Here is a 22,718-nt window from a genome sequence, read left to right on the forward strand (position 1 = left end):
TAGCAAGTCAGACCCGGTCAAGCCCTCCGACTGCGTCAGAACTCGGAGTCGCGCGACGGCGGCGGCACCAGCGGGAGTCAGCGTCTTGACCCGGTGGGACCAGTTGGGGAGCCTCCCAGTCGGTGCGCTGGCTTCGAAAGGCGGCGGGTTGACTCGGTCGCCGTCTGCGGCGACGTTCTTCACATAGAAGTAAGAATGCTGCCACATCTTCACCGACTTGATCAACGGGATAGCGGGGAACGGATTGTCAGCCACCGACCTCCACATCGCGATGAAGGCGCCGCACTGGGCCGGCACGCCGGCGATGTGCGTGTCGAGCTTCGACTGAAAGAACTCTCCCTACAGTTCGATTGTGGGGAGAACGCCGAGGAAGCCTTCGCACAAGGTGGCGAAGGCAGCCAGCAGCACCACCGTGTTCGGGGTGAGGTGGTGCGGCTGGAGCCCGTGGAACTCCAAGAAGGAGCGGAAGAAGCCGCTCGCCGGCAGCCCCAGGACGCGCATGAGGTGCAAGCGGAATACGACCCACTCGCCCTCCTCCGGCGCCGGCAATTTTTCCCTCTCCGGTGCGGCACGGGCTCGCACTAGGTCCACGCCCGGGAGGCGACGCGTCTTGCGGAGGAACTCGATGATGTCGTCGTCCACCTCAGAGTCATCCCACACGCCGGAGCGCACGGCAGCAGGTGCGGCGGCGGAGGAAGAGCTCATCGTCGCAAGCGTGGCGTAGCTCGGTGTGGCGGCGGCGAGAGGAAGAAGAAGCAAGAAGGAAGCAAGGGGAGTAGGGGAGATGGGCGTGCGTGCTTCGCCGCTCCCTTCCTCCCGCCTACTTATAGGCTCATAGGGCTGAGAAGCCGATGGGGCGGGCGTGGGATTAACTGCGCCCCGGCCCCCATGCCCCCCACGATTTACCACACGCAGTAACTGCATGCAGTTACGGTGTGGGAAACCCAACCATCCGCACGACCGCAGCAAATCCGCTCGCGTGCCGAGGCACGGTAGTGGCGGGCCCGCCTGAGGTCCTATCCCGTTGTGCGCGTGGGTGGGCAGACTAACCCCGCCACGTAGCGCCACGCGACGGACCCGCAATGGGCGGCTGCCCGGAAGCTTGTCAGGCACGCCGCCCGGACCCCGTCGCGACGTTCAAACCCTCTAAAAAGGCAAGACAGCCTTCTGCGAGTCCGACTCCAGCTAGTCGGCCTAAAGGAAGACGGCGAGCGAGGCCGAGATTCCACCCCCGAAGAGATGAAACTGTTGAGGCTCCCCAGCGTGTCTCCTGTGGCGCCTCCCCAGCTTCGGGGACTACTGTCGGAGTAACGGGCCACGGGTAGGCTAACCCGAGCCCCAGAACCTTTCAAAACATCGGGGCAGACTGCGCCCCTCAAGACCCCACAATGAAGATCCGCCTCCTGGGAGGCGGCGGCGACTGTCTCTCACAGCCGAGTCCCAGGGACGGCTTCGAGTTGAGCCGACTCTCGGCTGGCGACTTTGAGATGAGCCGACTCTTGGCTGGCGACTTCAAGATAAAACGACTATGGGAGTCAGCCCACGACTCCGACTGTCTCCCGCCTTCGCCACGATGGCGGGCGAGGTACGGTCATTGTGCGGCCATCTCTACCCTGCCTACGAGGGGCTGGCATGGCTATAGTGCGTCGTATCGCTGGAGATCTCCATCGAGGCGCGGCACTGTCGCCATGCCTGCCCTGACCTCAGCCACAGTGGGCGGCGCACTGTGCCCACGACGCCTACCTATACGGCCCGGAGACGGCAGAACCGCCTGTCAGCGGGAGAATAGAAGACGGCGAGAGCGCCCCGAAGGCGGACCCGTGGGAGTCGGCCCCCTAGAGTCGGCCGGCCCCTCCCACGGGCCCCGCACGCCATTAATCAGACAAGACGGGGAATGGCGACAGTGATCGTCCGCCAGACGGCGGCACTGTTGCCATGACCCCATAACCAAGCCAGCGTCATCAGGAGCACCGCTACAGTACCAGGCCTGTCTGCGGGGCCTGCCAGTCGACGGGCCCCAGTAGTCGGCGGAGAAGACGGCGGCGTGAGAGACAGACGGCCGGGACCCGTGCCCAGCCGGATTACCATTGTATCCCTGGGGGGCAGGCCTATATAAGCCTGCCGGGGCACCCATGCAAGGGGGATAGCTTCTCTAGTATTAGACCCGATCATATAGGAAGGAGGGAGCTAGCCTTGCCCTGTCCTACCTCCAGAAAACAGCTCTAGGAGCAACCTTGTAGTCACTTTGCCATAGTGATCATGCGGAGACCCCGCAGAGCAGCAGTAGGGGTGTTATCTCCTCGGAGAGCCCTGAAGCTGGGTAAGATCCTCCAGCGTGCATGTCTTCGCCTCATCCTGCTTCCGGGCACCGGCGATGTTCTACTCGCTCCCACCATGATAAGCCATCCTTTGGCATATGTCGTACCCAACCCCCGACAACTACATTGTAAACCTGTGATGTGTTTGTTTGTTTCTCTTTTAGAACGTGGATAAAATATTGGAGAAGAGTACCCCGTTATGCAATGGTAAAGCAAGTAATGCAGATAAGGTTCAAGATAGTGAGACATCCCTGTTGGTCTCCAAGAAAGCTGATAAAAACTATATTGAAGACACTGAGACAACCCCAAAGTCATGTCTTGATGTAGTGTTCGAGTTACTAGCTACTACTGCTGGCACCAGCTCTTCGAACTCATTGCCTGAATCAGTTCGGCTTCTTGAGTCACAACTTCAAGTTGAAAGACATCGATTAGATGCTATGCGACAGGAAGCCGAAGGACTGAGAAAGTTTCAGCAGAATTCAGATGCATACTTTCTGGTGCAACAGCAAGTGCTGGAGAACTTAAGCGCCAAAAAAGAGAAAGTTAATAAAATTGCTAAGCATCTTGCCAGCATTATGGGTACCCAGGATATTGTTTCCTGACCTCTTCTGAAGTGGTTTCAGTTCTGGACTTGTTTTGCTGCGGCGTTTATATGCTGTTGTGTTCCCTATATTTGCACTGGTGGCGAACTTTGATGCCCAGTGGATGTAATATGTGTAATAGCCGTGATAGCCTAGCGTAAGTTGCTTGCTTATTTATTTCCTTATTGTCTTGTTTATTTCTTTGCTTGTAGTCAGTGCAGTTCTTTTTCCGCGGTTTGCTAGTGGCCACAATAACCTATTTTTTAAAACTAGGCCACAATAACCATGGGCTACATATTTACTGTAGTTACCATTTCCCTCCTACGGGCCGTAGAAACAATGGGCCTTCTACGTGTCGTAGAAACAATGTGCCTTATACGGGTCGTAGACACAATGGACCTTCTACGGGTCGTATCATCAATGGGCCTTGTACGGGCCGTATGATCGGTTGGCCAAACATGGGCCAATAACAGACCGCATAATGTCCGTAAACAAGCTAGAGTTGGAATCGTCTGTTCATGGGCCGGCCATAACGGGTCGTCGTTAATCGGCCGTATTTGATGACGCTATGAAACGGCCCAATGTATTAACGGGCCACAAAACGGGCCGACTGTAACCTCGGGCTGAATTTAGCCCACAAGCAGAAAATGACAGTAACGGGCCGTAAGTAAATGAATGATGGAAATGAGCCCAAGAGTAAATGGGCTATGAGAAGGCCGAAAGATAACATGGGCTGGAAACGGCCCAACGGAATAACGGGCTGTTAATGGGTATAAAGTGATACACTATTCATTACGGGCCAGTTTCACCATGGGCCGTTAATGGGTATAAAGTGATACACTGTTCACTGCGGGCCAATTTCACCACGGGCCGTTAATGGGCCAAGAGTTACAAGGGCCTCATATGGGCCGAAAGACGTCATGGGCCATACATGGGCCAGAAGTGAAAATGGGTTGGAATCATATTGGATGGCCCAGATGACGCTACTGGGCCTAATTTGGATAGGGCGTAACGGGCCTTGGGTTAGCAGGCTGTAAATGGGCTATATGCGAACAGGCCGTTAACAGGCTTTCCATGGGCTGGCCCGCCACCTTTGACCAAGTCAAAGGGGCCGGCCTTTTCACAGGAATGAGCCTCTATTGTGCCCTGCCATGTGTCGACGTATCATAGGCGCCTTCTGTCCAATGAGTGGATGACATATGTCCCAACGATGAGCCGACACGTGTTTCCTCCAGCCAATGATGATTTTACACGTGGAAAATCCCCATTGGTCGGGGCTGTTAACGGGTTATCGGATCCAAAACCCGACCTGATAGCTTAACGGCGTTCCGTTATGATGGATGCCACGTATCGGTCACCCTTGACGAAAGCACTTCTGTGACGCGCGATTTATCGTCATGGAAGTGGACACTTCCGTGATGATAATTTTGGTAATATCATGGAACACTTCTACGACAGCACAAGTATGACTATCTTGATTCTGTCATAAAATCATCATGAATGTACATGCATGACAAAAAACGCGACCTACTGTGACAAATACGTATCATCACGGAAGTGTTTTTTTTTTGTAGTGTTGGTGGTACGAGATTCAGAGGGCAACCTAATTAGAGCGCATGCCTTGTGGTATTGTTTTGCATCAAGTGCTCAAACGATGGAGCTATACGCTATTTGGGACAGGATTCAACTATCTAGAGACATGGCTTACTCACGGATATGTGTTGAAAGTGATGCTTAAGAGATGGTTAGGATGTGCAACTCTGAACTTTCAGAGAGAGCAGCGAATGCAGCTGTTTGCCATGAAATCAAAGAGCTTTTAGGAAGATTTATGAGATGTGTTCTGGTGTTTGTGCAAAGGGAAGCCAATGAAGCAGCCCATCAGTGTGCAAAGCAAGCTACAGAAGAGATGAGGAGATGTTTGTGGATACATTATATACCTCCTTTCTAAGCTAATTGTATTCAGCTCCTGTGTAATCCTTCTAATTGAGTAATAAAGCTCTTGATTTGCAAAAAAAAAAAAGATGCTCATGTAGTTATTATGTTAGGAGGATGCCGCACCCAATAACTAATGAGCGAACGTTTCCTCTACATACTTCCTGTTTTATTAAAAGAAAGGCCTTAATCAGTTGCTACGCTCAAAGCCAGAAGTCACATCGGCTAAACTTAGAGCCAGAAAAATCACACTTTGAGTACTACATTCATCTGGATTTATTAGTCTTTCATCATATTTTGGACCGAAGTTGGATTACACATTTAAACTAGTAAAATGTTAATGAATGTCATAAAAAACTATATTGTTTGGTTCCTATTTAAATCTAGTTTTAATTAGATTATTTTTATATGTGTAAATTACAATTTATTAGTTAAAATATGACCTAAAATACGAGAGTGACTAGTAAATCAGAATGAAGGTAGTACCTCGCAATGGACGCATGACAGGGACAATGACATCAGGGACATTGAACAGAACGTGCGGAAGGAGCAAGCACATAGTGCCGGCCTACTCTCTTCAGACCTGCTATTTGATCATGCATACGATTTTTATACTTCGATTTACTAAGAGGTCTCATTCGAGCTCATTTATTAAACCCTTTCATCGTCGCGCAAACGGCGCACGAAAGGCTATGCCACGTGTCTTTTACTGTGACGAAGGGGAAAAGGTTAAAAACGCGTCCAGCCATCGATCCCCTCATTTTCCCCATCTCCCATTTTCTCTTCCCTGAGTGGCGGCTAGGGTTAGCGCGATCGCCGCCTCATCCCCGCACGCAACCTCTCCTTTCGGCTCTCCTCCGCGGCTATGCATCCTCCTCTGGCGGCATCCAACCCATCGTCTTCTCCTACTTCCCTCTCTTATTCTTCTGTGCCTCGACGAGGTGAGCAAGCTGGTGCACACACAAAGGGTGGTTGCGGCAGAAGAGCTGGGCGCCGTGGAGGTGGAGTCGGAGCTGCAGCAGAAGGAGGTGGGCGGCCGCGACAACAGCTTTAGCTTCTATGAGTTCCATCACCTCCATTGCTATCTCAGGTTCGTTTCGTTGCTTGCTTGCCGTTGGGTCCAATCGGCTCTGTTTTGGTTGCCTGGTTCGACGGTTCCACTCTACCTGCGTCGATCTGGCATCTGTTTGGATTTTGGATCTGGAACATTTAGGAGGTTGTTCTGGATTGCTACGCTCTGTAGTGACAGGATTCGTGTTTCATATATTGCAAGAGATGAAATTGAGAGGCTGATGTGAATTGTTTGTTTGTAGATTTTGTTAGTTATAGGATTGGATGTTTATGAAGTTTCTCTTACTGTCCTGCAGGTTAGCCGATTGATGTATTTGATTGCTGGCCCTTTTGTGTTGGCTAATGGTGGCGAGATGAAATAAGAATTAAACCTGATGCTGGGACAATAAGTATTTGTACTATAGATCCACTAAGCATTGTATTGAAATGGCAGGCTACATATCTATCTAATATGCATCTGTGGTACAAGGTGAATCTTGTTTCCTGACAGAGAACAATAAAGATAAGTTGGTGACACAAAGTACTGAATAAAATACACTTCTAATGATCTATATAATGTGAAATCTTTTTGTATGTGTAGATTTATCGAATAATATCATAATTCTGATATGTAGTTTCCTTCTGTTGGGTATCTCACGTAGCATGATATGAATCTTCTGAACAATTGGTTGCAGAGTTCTTGTATGTGTCTTGGAGTTCCAAACTTCACATTCATTGAGCTTAATTTTTATATATCGCTTATGTCGTTCCAGTCATGCAGTCGCAGGTTCTCCATTTCATGATTTTAATAGTTGAAGGGGTGAGAAATTTCATGGCAAGAGCCATGGTTTATCTCAGATGTGTAAAGGGAAATATATTTGTTGACCCAAAAATAACACTACACTGTTGCAATTTCTCTGTCGAAAAGGTATGCAGAAGCCAATAGTACACAAAATATTTCTGTCGCCTAGAGATTTACTGGTTGTCTAAAAAAGCACCCAAAACTGATTGAAAAAAGAAATAGATGCTGCTAAGTTGTATCCATTTGATATTTAGGGATGTCGCAAGATTGTACATATTCGGTTCCAATAAGAATAACATTTATCCCAACCTATGTCTTTGCAGTGCCTTGACGCGAAGAATGGGACAATTTGCTCGATCAGTTTCAAATCAGAAACAAGAAATTTGAGAAATTCGTTGGATAAGTACTGATATGGTGCTTTTCTAAGAAAGTAGGCATACTATATATTTTTTTCCTTACATACCACTATGCTTTAGTAGTGTTGGTATTTACTTTCTCATTTGCACAATGATATAGTCATTTACGGGCACTAGTAGAAAAAGAGGCTTCCGTCCAGCCTCATTAGTCGCGAAACTGTAGGAACCGCGACTAATGAAGTCTTCAGTCGCGGTTCGGCAGATGAACCGCGACCAAATGCCTGGGCCCAGGGCGCTCGCGGGCTTTAGTCGCGGTTGGCCAGGCCAACCGCGACTAAAGGTGCCCAAAGGCCTTTAGTCGCGGTTGGCCAGGCCAACCGCGACTAAAGCTCCTCCCCTATATATACCAGTTCAGCACGCTCACTTAGCCATTTGGTGCCACTTCTCTTCACAAGCTTCACAAGGGGGTGTAGGTTTGCTTTTGGTTCCTCTTATGCACACAAGGTGTTTGATGAAATGCCCTAAGAGGGTGAAACAAACATGATATGAAGTGTTGGAGCCACACTTGAGGTTCCTCATTTATTTTTTCCTCCTCGATCGCGGTTAGCAACTTGAACCTTTCATGCATGTGTGTCATTGATAAAATGTGCATGTGTGCAGTTTATTGTTTAATTTATATTATTTGTAGCTAGTTAGTTTAACAAATGCATGATGGTTAATTATATATTTTATATTATAATAATGCAGATGAATCGGCAATGGATGTACGGTAACCGACTCTCCGGCGAGTTCACTACGGGTTTGAAAGATTTCCTCGTAGTGGCTAATGCGAACAAGCAGGGGGGTTTTGTTATCTGTCCATGTGTTATCTGTAAGAATCAGAAGGGTTACTCTTCCTCAAGAGATGTTCACATGCATCTGCTTCGGCACGGTTTCATGCCAAGCTATAATTGTTGGACCAAGCATGGAGAAAGAGGGGTTATAATGGAAGAAGATGAAGAAGGGGATGATTTCATCGATGAAAGCTATCTTGCTCATTTCGGTGATACTTTCATGGAGGATGCTGAAGGTGAAGGGGAAGGTGAAGAAGAGGCACGTGATGATCCCGTTGATGATCTTGGTCGGACCATTGCTGATGCACGGAGACGCTGTGAAACTGAAAAGGAGAGGGAGAATTTGGATCGCATGTTAGAGGATCACAGAAAGGCGCTGTACCCCGGATGCGATGATGGTCTGAAAAAGCTGGGCTGCACACTGGATTTGCTGAAATGGAAGGCAGAGGCAGGTGTAGCTGACTCGGCATTTGAAAACTTGCTGAAAATGTTGAAGAATATGTTTCCAAAGGATAACGAGTTGCCGCCAGTACGTACGAAGCAAAGAAGGTTGTCTGCCCTCTAGGTTTAGAGGTTCTGAAGATACATGCATGCATCAACGACTGCATCCTCTACCGCGGTGAATACGAGAATTTGAATGAATGCCCGGTATGCACTGCATTGCGTTATAAGATCAGAGGCGATGACCCTGGTGACGATGTTGAGGGCCAGAAACCCAGGAAGAGGGTTCCCGCCAAGGTGATGTGGTATGCTCCTATAATACCACGGTTGAAACGTCTGTTCAGGAACAAAGAGCATGCCAAGTTGTTGCGATGGCACAAAGAGGACCGTAAGTCGGACGGGGAGTTGAGACACACCGCAGATGGAACGCAATGGAGAAAGATCGACAGATGGTTCAAAGATTTTGCAGCTGACGCAAGGAACATAAGATTTGCTCTAAGTACGGATGGCATGAATCCTTTTGGCGAGCAGAGCTCCAGCCATAGCACCTGGCCCGTGACTCTATGCATCTACAACCTTCCTCCTTGGTTGTGCATGAAGCGGAAGTTCATTATGATGCCAGTGCTCATCGAAGGTCCGAAGCAACCCGGCAACGACATCGATGTGTACCTAAGGCCATTAGTTGATGAACTTTTACAGCTGTGGGGTGGTGTCCGTGTGTGGGATGAGCACAAACAAGAGGAATTTGACCTACGAGCGTTGCTTTTCGTAACCATCAACGATTGGCCTGCTCTTAGTAACCTTTCGGGACTGTCAAATAAGGGATACAATGCATGCACGCACTGCTTACATGAGACTGAAAGTGTACATTTGCCAAATTGTAAGAAGAACGTGTACCTTGGGCATCGTCGATTTCTTCCGAAAATTCATCCAGTAAGAAAGAAAGGCAAGCATTACAACGGCAAGGCAGATCACCGGCCGAAGCCTGCGGAACGCACTGGTGCTGAGGTATTTGATATGGTCAAGGATTTGAAAGTCATCTTTGGAAAGGGTCCTGGCGGACAATCAGTTCCGAAGGGAGCTGACGGGCACGCAGCCATGTGGAAGAAGAAATCTATATTCTGGGAGCTAGAATATTGGAAAGTCCTAGATGTCCGCTCTGCAATCGACGTGATGCACGTTATGAAGAATATTTGCGTGAACCTCCTAAGCTTCTTGGGCGTGTATGGGAAGACAAATGATACAAAGGAAGCACGGCAGGACCAGCAACGTTTGAAAGACCCTGATGACCGGCATCCGGAATGGTTTCAAGGTCGTGCCAGCTACGCTCTGACCAAAGAAGAGAAGGTCATCTTTTTTGAATGCCTGAGCAGTATGAAGGTCCCGTCTGGATTCTCGTCCAATATAAAGGGAATAATAAACATGGCGGAGAAAAAGTTCCAAAACCTGAAGTCTCACGACTGCCACGTGATTATGACGCAATTGCTTCCGATTGCTTTGAGGGGGCTCCTGCCGGAAAATGTTCGAGTAGCCATTGTGAAGCTATGTGCATTCCTCAATGCAATCTCTCAGAAGGTAATCAATCCAGAAGTTCTACCACGGTTACAGAACGATGTGATCCAATGTCTTGTCAGTTTCGAGTTGGTGTTCCCGCCATCCTTCTTCAATATTATGACGCACCTCCTGGTTCACCTAGTCGAAGAGATTTTCGTTCTCGGTCCTGTATTTCTACACAATATGTTCCCCTTCGAGAGGTTCATGGGAGTATTAAAGAAATATGTTCGTAACCGTGCTAGGCCAGAAGGAAGCATCGCCAAGGGCTATGGAAATGAGGAGGTAATTGCGTTTTGTGTTGACTTTGTTCCTGACCTTAAGCCGATTGGTCTTCCTCGATCGCGGCACGAGGGGAGACTAAGTGGAAAAGGCACGATCGGAAGGAAATCAACGATATGTATGGACGGCCATTCTCTGACTGAAGCACACCACACTGTACTGACCAATTCCAGCTTGGTGGCTCCGTACTTTGAGAAACACAAGAATATTTTACGCTCGGACAACCCGGGGAAGCCTGAATCCTGGATTAGGAAGGCCCACATGGAGACTTTCGGCAGTTGGTTGAGAAAACATTTAATGAATAACAATGATGTTGTAGATCAGCTGTACATGTTGGCCAAGACACCATCTTCGACTATAACGACTTTCCAAGGGTACGAGATAAATGGGAATACATTTTACACGATCGCCCAAGATAAAAAGAGCACCAACCAAAACAGTGGTGTCCGCTTTGATGCAGCAACCGAGAATGGGCAAAAGGTCGCATATTATGGTTACATAGAGGAGATATGGGAACTTGACTATGGACCCTCCTTTAAGGTCCCTTTGTTCCGGTGCAAATGGTTCAAGCTAACAGGAGGTGGGGTAAAGGTGGACCAGCAATACGGAATGACAATGGTGGATTTCAACAATCTTGGTTACCTTGACGAACCATTCGTCCTAGCGAAAGATGTCGCTCAGGTTTTCTATGTGAAGGACATGAGTAGCAAACCGAGGAAACGGAAAGATAAGAAAACGATCAGTGCATCATGCGATGATCCAAAGCGCCACATTGTTCTTTCAGGGAAAAGAAACATCGTGGGAGTGGAGGACAAGACAGACATGTCAGAAGATTATAATATGTTTGCTGAAATTCCGCCCTTCAAAGTGAACACCGACCCAAGCATTAAGTTAAATGATGAGGATGCTCCATGGATACGGCACAATCGTAAGCAAGCAGGGACACAAGGGAAGAAATGATGTGTAATAATTTATTGTATCAAACCTTTTGTCAAACCTTCAAGGGGTTTTAAAATGAATTAGTTTTATTTTTCTGATTTTTTTGATATATAATTGTATTTTTAAGATTTGAAAATGAAGAAAAAAACAGAAGAAAAAAACAGAAGAAAAAAGGAAAAAGGAAAAAGGAAGAAAAAAACAGAAGAAAAAAACAGAAGAAAAAGGAAGAAAAAAACAGAAGAAAAAAACAGAAGAAAAAAACAGAAGAAAAAGGAAGAAAAAACAGAAGAAAAAAACAGAAGAAAAAGGAAGAAAAAAACAGAAGAAAAAAACAGAAGAAAAAGGAAGAAAAAAACAGAAGAAAAAAACAGAAGAAAAAGGAAGAAAAAAACAGAAGAAAAAAACAGAAGAAAAAAGGAAAAACAGAAGAAAAAAACAGAAGAAAAAAGGAAAAAGGAAAAAAGGAAGAAAAAAATAAAATATGCCACCTACTGGGCCACCACGGCCTGAATACGACTAGAAACCCATTAAAGGGCCAGGATTCAGGCCCGCAGAAGGCCCAGTAGGCCCACAGGCACACAGTGACAGAATAGGCCCGTAAGCCTGCATTTGAGAGGAGCTCGAAGTGGTAAGCGCAGCCGCGCTTATAAACCACTGTCGAGGCCTCTCGGCTAGCGAGGTGGGACTAAACATCCCACCGCACCGCGCCAGTTCTAGCACAGCCCTTTAGTCGCGGTTGGGGAGGCGGACCGCGACTAAAGGGTACCTTTAGTCGCGGTTGGGGTGGCCGGCCGCGACTAAAGGGTGCCCTTTAGTCGCGGTCCGCCTCTCCAACCGCGACTAAAGGGTCTTTCTGCGCGGGAACGGAGGCGGCGCCAAAACCCTTTAGTCGCGGTTGGAGAGGCGGACCGCGACTAAAGGGCACCCTTTAGTCGCGGCTGGGGTGCGGGCCGCGACTAAAGGGTACCTTTAGTCGCGGTCCGCCTCTCCAACCGCGACTAAAGGTGCGTCCATAAATACTGCACTTAGCAGTTTCGCCACTTCCCATTCTGCTCTCTCTCGACGCCGAAGCGCTGCCCCGACGCCGACGCCGACGCCGACGCCGAAGCCCTGCCCGCCTCCGCCCGTGCCCTGCCTGCCGCCCGCCCGCCGCCCTGCCGCCCGCCGTCGCCGCCCTCTCCTTGGTGAGCTCCCCATCGGGCCCCGTCCGGCCGTCTCCCCGCCGCGTCGCCCTGTTCCGGCCGGCGCCATCGCCCTGCCGCCCTGCCGCCCTGTTCCGGCCGCCCTGTTCCGGCCGGCGCCCTCCGCCCTGCCGCCCTCCGCCCTCCGCCCTGCCGCCCTCCGCCCTGCCGCCCTGTTCCGGCCGGCGCCATCGCGGCCCTTGGCCGCCGGAGCTCGTGCCCGGCTCGTAGCCGCTGCCCGCTAGCGCCGGCGCCCGTTAAGGCCCCCTGGCCCAATGACAATTGGGGCCCACGCCCCAGAAACGATTTAAAAAAAAGAGAGAAGAGAATTTAGAAAATAAATAAATAAATATATTAATTAATTAATCAGTTAATTAAATTAATTAACTTAATTAATTGTGTTTAGTAAACCTAATTAAATAACTAATATAACTAATCTGTTAATTAATCTAATTAACTTGGTTAATTAGTTAACAGACAATTTAATTAATTCTGTTAATTCTAAAAATGATATAAAACTTTAAAAATTAATATAAAATAATCCGTAACTCGGATGAAAATACTTTGTACATGAAAGTTGCTCAGAACGATGAGGCGGATCCGGATACGCAGCCCGTTCGTCCGCCACACATCCCTAGCATAGCAAACACGTAACTTTCCCCTCCGGTTCATCTGTCCGAAAACGCGAATCACCGGGGATACTTTCCCGGATGTTTCCCCCTTTCCCCCTTTCCCCCGCGTTAGGGCACACCTAGCACCGCGTATTGCCAGGTTACGCTTTGTGATGCTTTGATTGCTCTGTTATTTATTGTGTTCCCCCTCCGTTACTTCTTTCCGGTAGACCCCGAGACTGCCGGCGACCCCAAGTTCGACTACGGAGCACCCGTCTCGCGCTCTACCGCGACACCCTCTCCCACCCCTTCCTCGCCCCCTCCTTTTGCCACCGCCCTTTCGCCACCGCCACCGCCACCCCCCCCCTTCTTCACTTAATTATTTTGTTTTTACTACATGTTTTCAGGACTGACATAATGGCGGACGATAGAGCTGACCCGATTATGGACAACTATGATCCGGACGGTGAAGCACATATGTTCGGCATCATAAACGGCGATATTCAATATGTGCCGACCGGAGAAGAAGAAGATGATATCTCTTCTTATCTGAACCTTGACGGTGAAGATGAAGGGCGCCGTCAGCAAGATGATGCCGAACAAACGTCGATAAACGACGATCTTCAAATGGAAGTAGCAACCACCTCCGGCGCCGAGGTATATATATACATTGAGCCTCTAGTGATACAAACTAACTGATTTGAATAAATATGTGTGTACTAACGCGCGCGACTCTTTCTTATTTTAGCCCTCGGCCGGATCGTCGAAACAATCGAGTACGTCGTCAAAGCGTGGCGCAACCAAGACGATGAAACAAGGAGAAACATGCACCATCGAGGTTGTCGACAGTGCAACCAGCAAGCCGCTGGAGCCCCGCAAGAACGCCACCAAGTTTGTCAGCCAATGCGGAGCCATTGTTAGAGACAACGTCTCGATCACCGTCCAGGAGTGGAATGAGCCAAAGAAGGCACGAATTGATGGTTTCACTTTTGTCGATAAGAGAACAAAAAAAGATTGCTTCAAGAAGCTTATGGAACATTTCGTTCTACCTCCGGAATACAACAAATTCGATGAGGAGGGTAACAAGATTGAGGAAACCAAGGAGAGGAGGAGGCTAGTCAAACAGTTCGCTCTTCATAAGATGGCCGACGCATTCCGGAAATTCAAGCAAAATCTAGCCCATGACTTTGTCAAGCAGAACAAGACTCCGGATTTCAAAGGACAATATGAGAAACTGAAAGATGATTGGCCAGAATTTGTGAAGCAAAAGAAATCGGAGCAGTTCATTCAAATATCGAAAAAAAATAAGGAAAATGCGGCTAAGAAGGAGTACAATCATGTTATGGGGCCAGGAGGGTATCGTCTTTGGGAGCCTAGGTGGGAGAAGATGGAGAACGAGCTGAGGGCGCGAGGAATCCGTCCAGGTACGGAGGGATGGGACCCAAGGGCCAAAAGCTGGTGGTACGGGCATGGGGGAACGCTGAACCCGGAGACAGGGGAGTGTGTTTACCGGGGCAAATTAATTAAACCCACCCAAGCCCTTATTAACGCAATGAGGGATGCTCAACAGGGGAAGATCAAGTTCAACAGAGAGAACGACGCGCTGACAAAAGCCCTCGGGAATCCTGAACACGGAGGACGTGTACGAGGCATGGGGCACATTCCGTGGAAAATAGGGTTCCCCCAGAACGATGACCCGTACGGTTACAGAAGCCGTAAGAGAAAGATGGATCAGGAAGCAGATGTTGTGGCGCGGTTGGCATCGGAAATGGAGGTGATGAAGAAAACCATGAGTGTACTAGTAGCCGAAAGAGATGCAGCTCGGGTGCAGCATGAAGATCATCCAGCGGATCTCGGAAGCCAGCAGCGGAGAAGCAGCGTGGCTTCCACGGAGGCCCCACCGGAGCCTCTGGTGGTCCAAATTACTGCACCGGAGCCTCTGGTGGTCGAAATTACTTCATCGGAGCCTCCTCGCTACCCCGTGGACGATATAAAGGAGATGAAAGAATGTCATCTGTATTATCCTATCGGGAACATGTCCATGAAGGTAGCCATCGGCAGTGCTTTACCATGTTTACCTGGAGCACTCCACCACAACAACCCCATTCAAGATGGCTATGCTCGTGTCACGGTGGAGGACATAGTCCAAGGGTTTGAGGACCTGGAGATTGACATTGCTACACCTGAAGGGGAGAAAAGACTTGGAGATGTCAAGCGCCATTTCATTCTATGGCAAAAGAAGTTTATCAAGTTTCCAGGCGAGGCGCCAAGGACAACAAGTCCACCCCCCTACGGTGGTGGTGGTGGCGGTGGCGGTGGTGGTGGTGGCGGTGGCGGTGGTGGTGGTGGTGGTGGTGGTGGCGGTTCACCTACACCTCCGTCACGTCAGCCGACGCCGCCCCCCAGTCCACAACGTCCGGCGGGTGATCAGCCGCCGCCCCCCAGTCCTCGTCCGGCGGGTGATCAGACGCCGCCCCCCAATCCACCTCCGGCAAAGAAGCAGAAGCAGTCCTGGATTATTAACCCGGACCCTTATGTACCTAAGACCACAAAGGTTCCGGAGCCATCACTGAAGCCTCTCCCCACAAGGCCTTGGGAACGTAGTGCCGAGGAAGTCGACGCGGCCGCGGCTGCTGATTTGGAGAAATGGAAGGCGGACTGCAAGAAGAAAACAGAGCCCGAGCCCAAGCCAGTATTTTCTGATGAGCAAAAGAAGTGGGCTAAGTCATTTTTGAGCACACCGTCCCAAGCCGCGAAGAATCTGCCTAACGACTATGCACGTGAACTTCGCAGGCAGGCACTCATGTTCAAGGAGAACAAAGAGCGGGAGAAGGCCGAAAGTAAAAAAAGCGGGAAACAAGTTGCCCAGCTCGGGGAACAAAGTAAACAATCGATTGCCCCGCTTATAGTGGAAGCCTTCTGTCCGGATGACCCCGAGATCATACAAGCTGCGGCAGCACAGGGATTGACTGTAACGAGTGCCAGAGAACAAGCGGCCAACTTAGGTATTACTCTTCGTGAACTGTTAGGCCTTGATGAGGCGCCAGTGAAGGAGGTAGTAATTACATATGTCAAGAATGGGCCTCTCGTCGAGCCTGCGGAGGAAAAGGATCTACCTCCACAAATGAAAGGTCTGCTGAAATGGTACAAGGGTTACATAAAAAATAAAAACGCCAAAGAATATATTTATGCGGAAGTTAGACATGAGCATCACTTCAAACATTACTATGTACAAATTGAACTGAGTGAATTGTTCCAGCTTTTCAATCTGCGCGAGCTCGATAAATCTATCATCAGTTGCTACGTTCTGTAAGTGATTTATTAATTTCTACCCCATCTCGTTCATATTGCCTGCACTATATATATGTCCTAACTATATTGTTGTGTCCGCTATTATACATGCAGAATGAAGATTAAGGAATGCAGAGTAAGGAACATCCATGATGTTGGGTTCATTGACCCACACATCGTTAATGGACATGTGTTGGAGCGTTACCCCGCCGACGTGGAGGCAGACCTGTGGCAGTTTCTTACAAAGCAGGAACTCAAAAGTGATATTCTATTTCCTTTCCATTTTGAGTGAGTGTTTCTGTCTTGAGCACATTCTCTTTTGTTTACTCCATGCATGGTATGTGGCCGGCTAATCGATGAGTTATGCATGACGTACTGTGCATGTATCGTGTCCGCAGGTTCCACTGGATTCTGCTAGTAATTAAAGTTAACACCTCAGAATGTCTCGTCCACGACTCTGTGAATATGGATCCAAAGCTTTGGGGCGGCATGAGAAGAATGCTGCAGAAGTAATTATTTTCATTCATTTGCGCTCTATATCGATCGGCCTATTTCGTTCATTTCCTAATATCAAGTAACTAATTAATAACTCTCTTGTTCATTTAATTTTCTTTGCCTCGTAGGGTTTGGAGACGGTTCGTAGATACAAAGGTCGGTGAATTCAAAAAAGAGCTAGAATTCAAAATGTTAAAGGCTAAGAATGCTGGGGATATTCAGCCACCGGAGACCAATCTATGTGGATACTATGTCTGTGAGATGATCCGGAGATACACCTCTGAGCGGGTTCCGAGTGATACCAATGCTAAGAGGAATAACCTCCGGTGGATGCTTAGTCCAGAAGCTCGCTTCCGACCACTTCAAGAGGAACTAGCTGGATGGTTCAGCAGGGAAGTCCTCCATCCTAAAGGAGAACACTATTACGAGGACGTAGAACTTTATATGCATTAAATCATGTATGGAAACTTGTTCAAAATTGTATATGGTCATCCGATGATATTGAATATATATTGTATATTCCTCTTGAATTCTTTTCGGTTCTAATTTCAAATTTATTTGAAATTGTACATTCATATGCATGTATGTAGTACCGTAGAATATATGAAACTCCTTCAAAATTAAAATAAAGCACAAAAGAAATAAAACAATACAAATTAAACAGAAAACAGGTTTAAGGGGGGAGGTTTAGGGGGGGGCTAAAACCCTAAACCTGCGGCGGCCTTTAGTCGCGGTTGGCCAGAAGAACCGCGACTAAAGGTCCTCCGCCCCGACGGCCACCTGGCGCCCACGTGGACGGGCCTTTAGTCGCGGTTCTTAAGCAACCGCGACTAAAGGGGGGGGGGCCTTTAGTCGCGCCCGGTCGGTCGCGGTTGCGCAACCGCGACTAATGGCAGTTGCGAACCGCGACCAAAGGCCTTTTTTCCACCAGTGGGGCCTTTACCAATGAAGTGGTAATATTAGATACGATTTTGCTCTGCGTACGATGAGAACCATGTACGATTTTCATACGACGTGATCTCACTCGTCCCTGGGATTGAATGAACGGCTGGTGATGATTGTCGTATGGAAATCGTATAAAATGCATCGTACGTGTAGCAGGACTCTATTAGATATGGGTAATTGCGTCATGGATAATTAATTAATTATTGGCTCGTATTAACTCTGGAGCATCTTCAAATTTCTCAGTTATGTTTTCTAAAAGTTTTCCCTTTGGTATAAATGAGAAGCTAGAAAACAATATTTGTTTGCTGGCAAGTAAATATGGTCCCCCTTCTGTAACTTCTTAGTGTATTCTGTTTCTTTCATGGGAGTTCAATTAGACACAGTCGTTGTTGCTTTTGTATGCTGGAACTTAGCCAAAGGAGGTTGCTTGGTTGATATATTATCTTAAAAAGTTCTACTGAGAATTTGGAATGAAGTGCTTGATTGGAAATCCCTAAGCAAAACTTTGGTACTGCTTCATTGGATATCGGTTACATTATGATGTATTGCAAATTTTTGTACTACTTATTTGATGAATTAATGCTTCTACATATTTGTAGGTTGTGTTAGTTGACTTTGTTGAAAGAAATGAATAATTTGAAAATAGCTGGCATGTTCTCTTAATCAAGATTATTTCTTGGTGTAGATTATATGATTATTAATGCAGGTCCATGCTCTACTCTGATGGCTGAGGTTGGATACACTTGCTACATGTTTATTTAATTTTATTCTACTGGAGGATTCAAACTCTAGACTGATGAAGTGGTGCATTTTGAATTTTCTTCTTAGATATTGTGAATGTTCTACTGAAGGTATCAATAATAATACATACTTTACATAGTCAAGATTCATACTTTCCTTATTACATGTTGGTTTATATCCCCTACATATGTGATGTGTGTTTAGCTTATCGACTATTCTTAAGTGAATCTTATGTGGTATTGCAGGACTAACTTTTCTTTAGACAATTTTGTAATCTTTAGTTCATTTTGGGTCATTTCCATTGCCTGTTAGTGTTTTTCGCTAGAGTGCTTTGCAGGCAGTTGTTTGAAATAGAACCTTCCAGCCATCTTACTTCTCCAATAGTACTTTCTTGTTGAGTTTGGCTGGACGTTCTCCAAAGTAAATTTGGGAGAACAATAAACCATACTTTCTATGTTTTGAAACTAGAGCTGGCCATGATTAATTCTTTTCAAGTTGATAGTCTATCAGAGTTTGAATTTGCTTTTGTATAGCAATATGGAAGTATATTATTTCATCATATTTTCCTAAAGTAGCTTCTGATTTGTTCACATTTGTAGAACTACACAATCTGCACATTCCTTCTCTTCTCCTAATCAACTTCATCTCAAATTAGGCTTTATCCCCTGATTAGCATTCTGAGCTACTCAAATTTCTTCGCCCACATGTTTGATTTTGGTTTTTGTTTAGACATGACAAACGTTTGCAAGTTATAGACGCCACGCCTGCCGCTGTCGGGGAGCTCCTGCCTGCGCTGCAAGCCTCATGACCTTGCAAACTCGCTCGTGTTGCTTAAACGATATGGCCTCTCCCTACTCAGGATGGACTGCTTTGTGCAGATTCACTCTTCTTTGCCTGAAGGCTCCTGTGTATCCAGGACCAGCACAAGGAAAATTCTGGGATGAAGTATGTACCATTTTCTTCAATATTTCATTTCCTTAAATATTTCATCAATGCATGGGTATAAACTGAACATTGTATATTGTGACCTATGTAGGAAAAAAAAGCGAAAATGCAAATAGATGAGAAATCCTAACTTATTCCTTTGGCCATTTCTGTAGCCAAAGCTATTGGCTGGCCAACACAAAGGAGCTGAAATTTCATAGCGACAAAAATAGGTATTTAATATATTTTTCAGATAGTTCTCATTTAGGGTAGTGGTTCTAGGTTTATATTCAGAATTGTTCTTTTCTGTAAAATTTTCTTGAAGAAATATGTGCGTACTGCTTCTAGAATTATATTGTACCATATTTTACCACCACCTGCCTCAACTTTTTGTTTCGAAGGTTGATCTTAATTTCCTGATATTGTCTACTCCGTATATTTCATAATAATAACTGATAATCCCTCTCTAAATTAACCCAGCCAGATTGCTATGTAGACAACTCTTACTGAATTGATCTATGTCAGCTCATGCTCTCAAGCGGTCAAGAGGTCATTGTGTGCCAGTCTTCTCTACAGATTAATTAGTTTGTTCAACCCAACAGTCTTATCTACATATATCTAACCACATCAGGAGTTCTGACATGTTTATAGCTGAATTAATCTTTATACATATGGCAGGTGCTGGAGGTACCATGCAAGCAAGCATGGCGACCGTGATCATGCTGCAGTGGCTGGGTATATCCCCTCCCGCTAGCTGAGGATGGTGTCGGTGTACTAGAGTAGGGGTACCCTAGTATCCCGAACTCGTGCACGGTCAGTTGCAGCGCCCCGCGGCAAGGCTTGCCGGGTGACCGCCAAGACCCTCCGTGGTTCCCTTGAAGACCATTCAAGAACAAAGCATTCAAGATGAAGAGACAAGGCCCCGGCAAGAGGAGCTTGCCGGGAAGAGACAAGGCCCCGGCAAGAGGAGCTTGCCGGGAAGGCCACTCAAGGCATACCAAGAAAGCTTGCCGCGACGCGCCCTGCGTCCCGGCAAGATCCGGCAAGCGACAAGCTTCCGAACGCGACAAGACGACGACCGCGGCAAGGAGCTTGCCGCGGGAAACCCCCACTTCGTGCCCGCGCTCCAGCACACCTGCTAACGTGTCGCTCTAGGACTCTCCCAAGCACACGTGGCAGGAGGCTGTGCAGCCAGGGGTACGCGGTGGCAAGCGGAGATGAAGAGAAGGCCATCGTGGCGAATGGTGGCGCTCCTAACGGTCATTTTTTGCACTATTTAGGCAGCTCAGACAGGCATTCAATGCTCTTGTCCCCTGTCGTTAGAGTTAGGTAGGGTGCACTGTGTCTACAGTAGCGGTAGCTGCACCTACCGCATCTTTTTCCATTTCTACCCCTCTCGTCTATGTTGCCACCTGTCGGTGACCCCTTGAGAATATAAAAGGAGGCCCAGGCGCAACGTAGAAGAGGTTCGGCTCATTCGAAACACCAGAAACACTCCCACGCTCAGTCTGATAGCGTCCATCGCTCCTGAGCAAGGATTCAATACACACAAACAAGCAGCAGTAGGGTTTTACGCATCCGTGCGGCCCGAAGCTGGGTAAAACTGCTCGCGTGTACTGCCTCGATCCGCTCTTTGTTCAACCTCCGCCCTCACCGAATCGAAAGGGGCTCGGTCCGCCGATCCCCATAGGTGTTTGTGGATCAGTTTCCCCGACATCTTTGGTGCGCCAGGTAGGGGGCGTCGAGATTGTGCGAACCCGATCCGGCGTGCACGCGAGCTAAATCTTCATCGTCTTCATCGACATGCCACCGAAGAAGAAGGATTTGGAGGCAGCTGTTCCGTCCACATCAAGGCTCAGCTGTTCTTCATCGTCATGGCTCCTAAGAAGCGGGCGAGCAAAAGAACGACGCCAGTGCGGCAACAGAAAAGCTAAGTCATGCGAAACTTTAGATATTTCCTTTCTATATAAGGTTATCCGCCTCGGAGATCTTGTTCTTTGTATGGAAAACCTGTGCGCGGAGGAATCAACTCGTAGCTAGTTGCGCCCTTACTTTGTTTCGAGTCCGCTCAACAACTTAAGTGAGTTGCAACTAGTTGCGACAAGGTTTCTTGTCGGTAGCGGCACCGCCAGCAGGGTGCTGACGTCCCGCACTCAGCGCTCGCGGCTAAGGTGCCTGCGCCGACAAGTTCCCTAAAAGCGTAGGGTGAACGTACAAAGAGAGGTTAAACAGGAAGATAGCATGCACTATTTATTTGAGATTTCTGCATAGACCTGTATGCCAAGGAGCCTTCTCGGGGCTAGTTGCGCTCCATGTTGCCTCGAGTCCGCTCAGCAACTTGTGCGGTTGCGCTAGAACCAAGAAGGTAAACCTTTCCGGGAGGCGATGTTCCCGAATAGCCGCTAAGGGCCCGTTCCCTCAAGCGCTGCTGGCTGGATCGTACGCACCGGAAAGCATTCCAGCAGGCATAGGGAATATGTAGCAGAAGTCAAAATTCGCAAGCGAGTTAAGTGCACTTCAGATGCTAATCACTTGTCATGTTTAAACGCAGTTATGGCCCGGGGGCTGGCAACGCCCTTAGGACCAATCTTTTTGGTGTCAAGAACGACGAAGTTCTTCGCCATAAGCCTTTCCGGCAACGATCTTGCCGGGAGCCGGTGTCAAGAACAACGAAGTTCTTCGCCATAAGCCTTTCCGGCAATGATCTTGCCGGGAGCCGGTGTCAAGAACGATGAAGTTCTTCGCCATAAGCCTTTCCGGCAATGATCTTGCCGGGAGCCGGTGTCAAGAACGACAAAGTTCTTCGCCATAAGCCTTTCCGGCAACGATCTTGCCGGGAGCCGGTGTCAAGAACAACGAAGTTCTTCGCCATAAGCCTTCTCGGCAACAAGCTTGCCGGAAGCCGGCATCGAGAACGTCAAAGTTCTCTGCCGAAGATAAAAGCCTTCCTGGAAACAAGCTTGCCGGAAGCCGGCATCGAGAACGTCAAAGTTCTCTGCCGAAGATAAAAGCCTTCCTGGCAACAAGCTTACCGGAAGCCGGCATCGAGAACGTCAAAGTTCTCTACCGAAGATAAAAGCCTTCCTGGCAACAAGCTTGCCGGAAGCGGGCATCGAGAACGTCAAAGTTCTCTGCCGAAGATAAAAGCCTTCCTGGAAACAAGCTTTCCGGAAGCCGGCATCGAGAACGTCAAAGTTCTCTGCTGAAGATAAAAGCCTTCTCAGCAACAAGCTTGCCGGAAGCCGGCATCGAGAACATCAAAGTTCTCTGCTGAAGATAAAAGCCTTCCTGGCGACGAGCTTGCCGGAAGCCGGCGTCGAGAACGTCAAAAGTCTCTGCGAGAAACATAAGACCTCCCGGCAACTGTCGGTGTAGCGAAAACCAGGGCTACACTAACCGCCGGGCATGGGCCATGACTGTATGCAATTACGCTAAAGAGGATCCA

At 48.1% G+C, this 22,718-nt stretch overlaps 1 long non-coding RNA gene across 3 annotated transcripts; it reads left to right on the top strand.

Moving 5' to 3' along the window:
* Positions 1 to 7,011: 7,011 nt before the first annotated feature.
* On the top strand, positions 7,012 to 20,171 carry LOC123136554 (uncharacterized). 3 transcript variants are annotated; one of them, XR_006467058.1, is made up of 4 exons: positions 7,012 to 7,113; positions 18,294 to 19,294; positions 19,386 to 19,506; positions 19,952 to 20,152. It is a non-coding gene; the product is annotated as an uncharacterized lncRNA (long non-coding RNA). The 3 variants fall into 3 exon arrangements; XR_006467057.1 differs by lacking the exon at positions 7,012 to 7,113 and having other exon boundaries at positions 17,603 to 19,294; positions 19,952 to 20,171; XR_006467056.1 differs by lacking the exon at positions 7,012 to 7,113 and having other exon boundaries at positions 17,603 to 19,294; positions 19,450 to 19,506; positions 19,952 to 20,159.
* The last annotated feature ends 2,547 nt before the right edge of the window (positions 20,172 to 22,718 follow it).

The sequence above is a fragment of the Triticum aestivum genome, chromosome 6B (genome assembly GCF_018294505.1).
Source record: "Triticum aestivum cultivar Chinese Spring chromosome 6B, IWGSC CS RefSeq v2.1, whole genome shotgun sequence".
Classification (NCBI taxonomy): Eukaryota; Viridiplantae; Streptophyta; class Magnoliopsida; order Poales; family Poaceae; genus Triticum; species Triticum aestivum.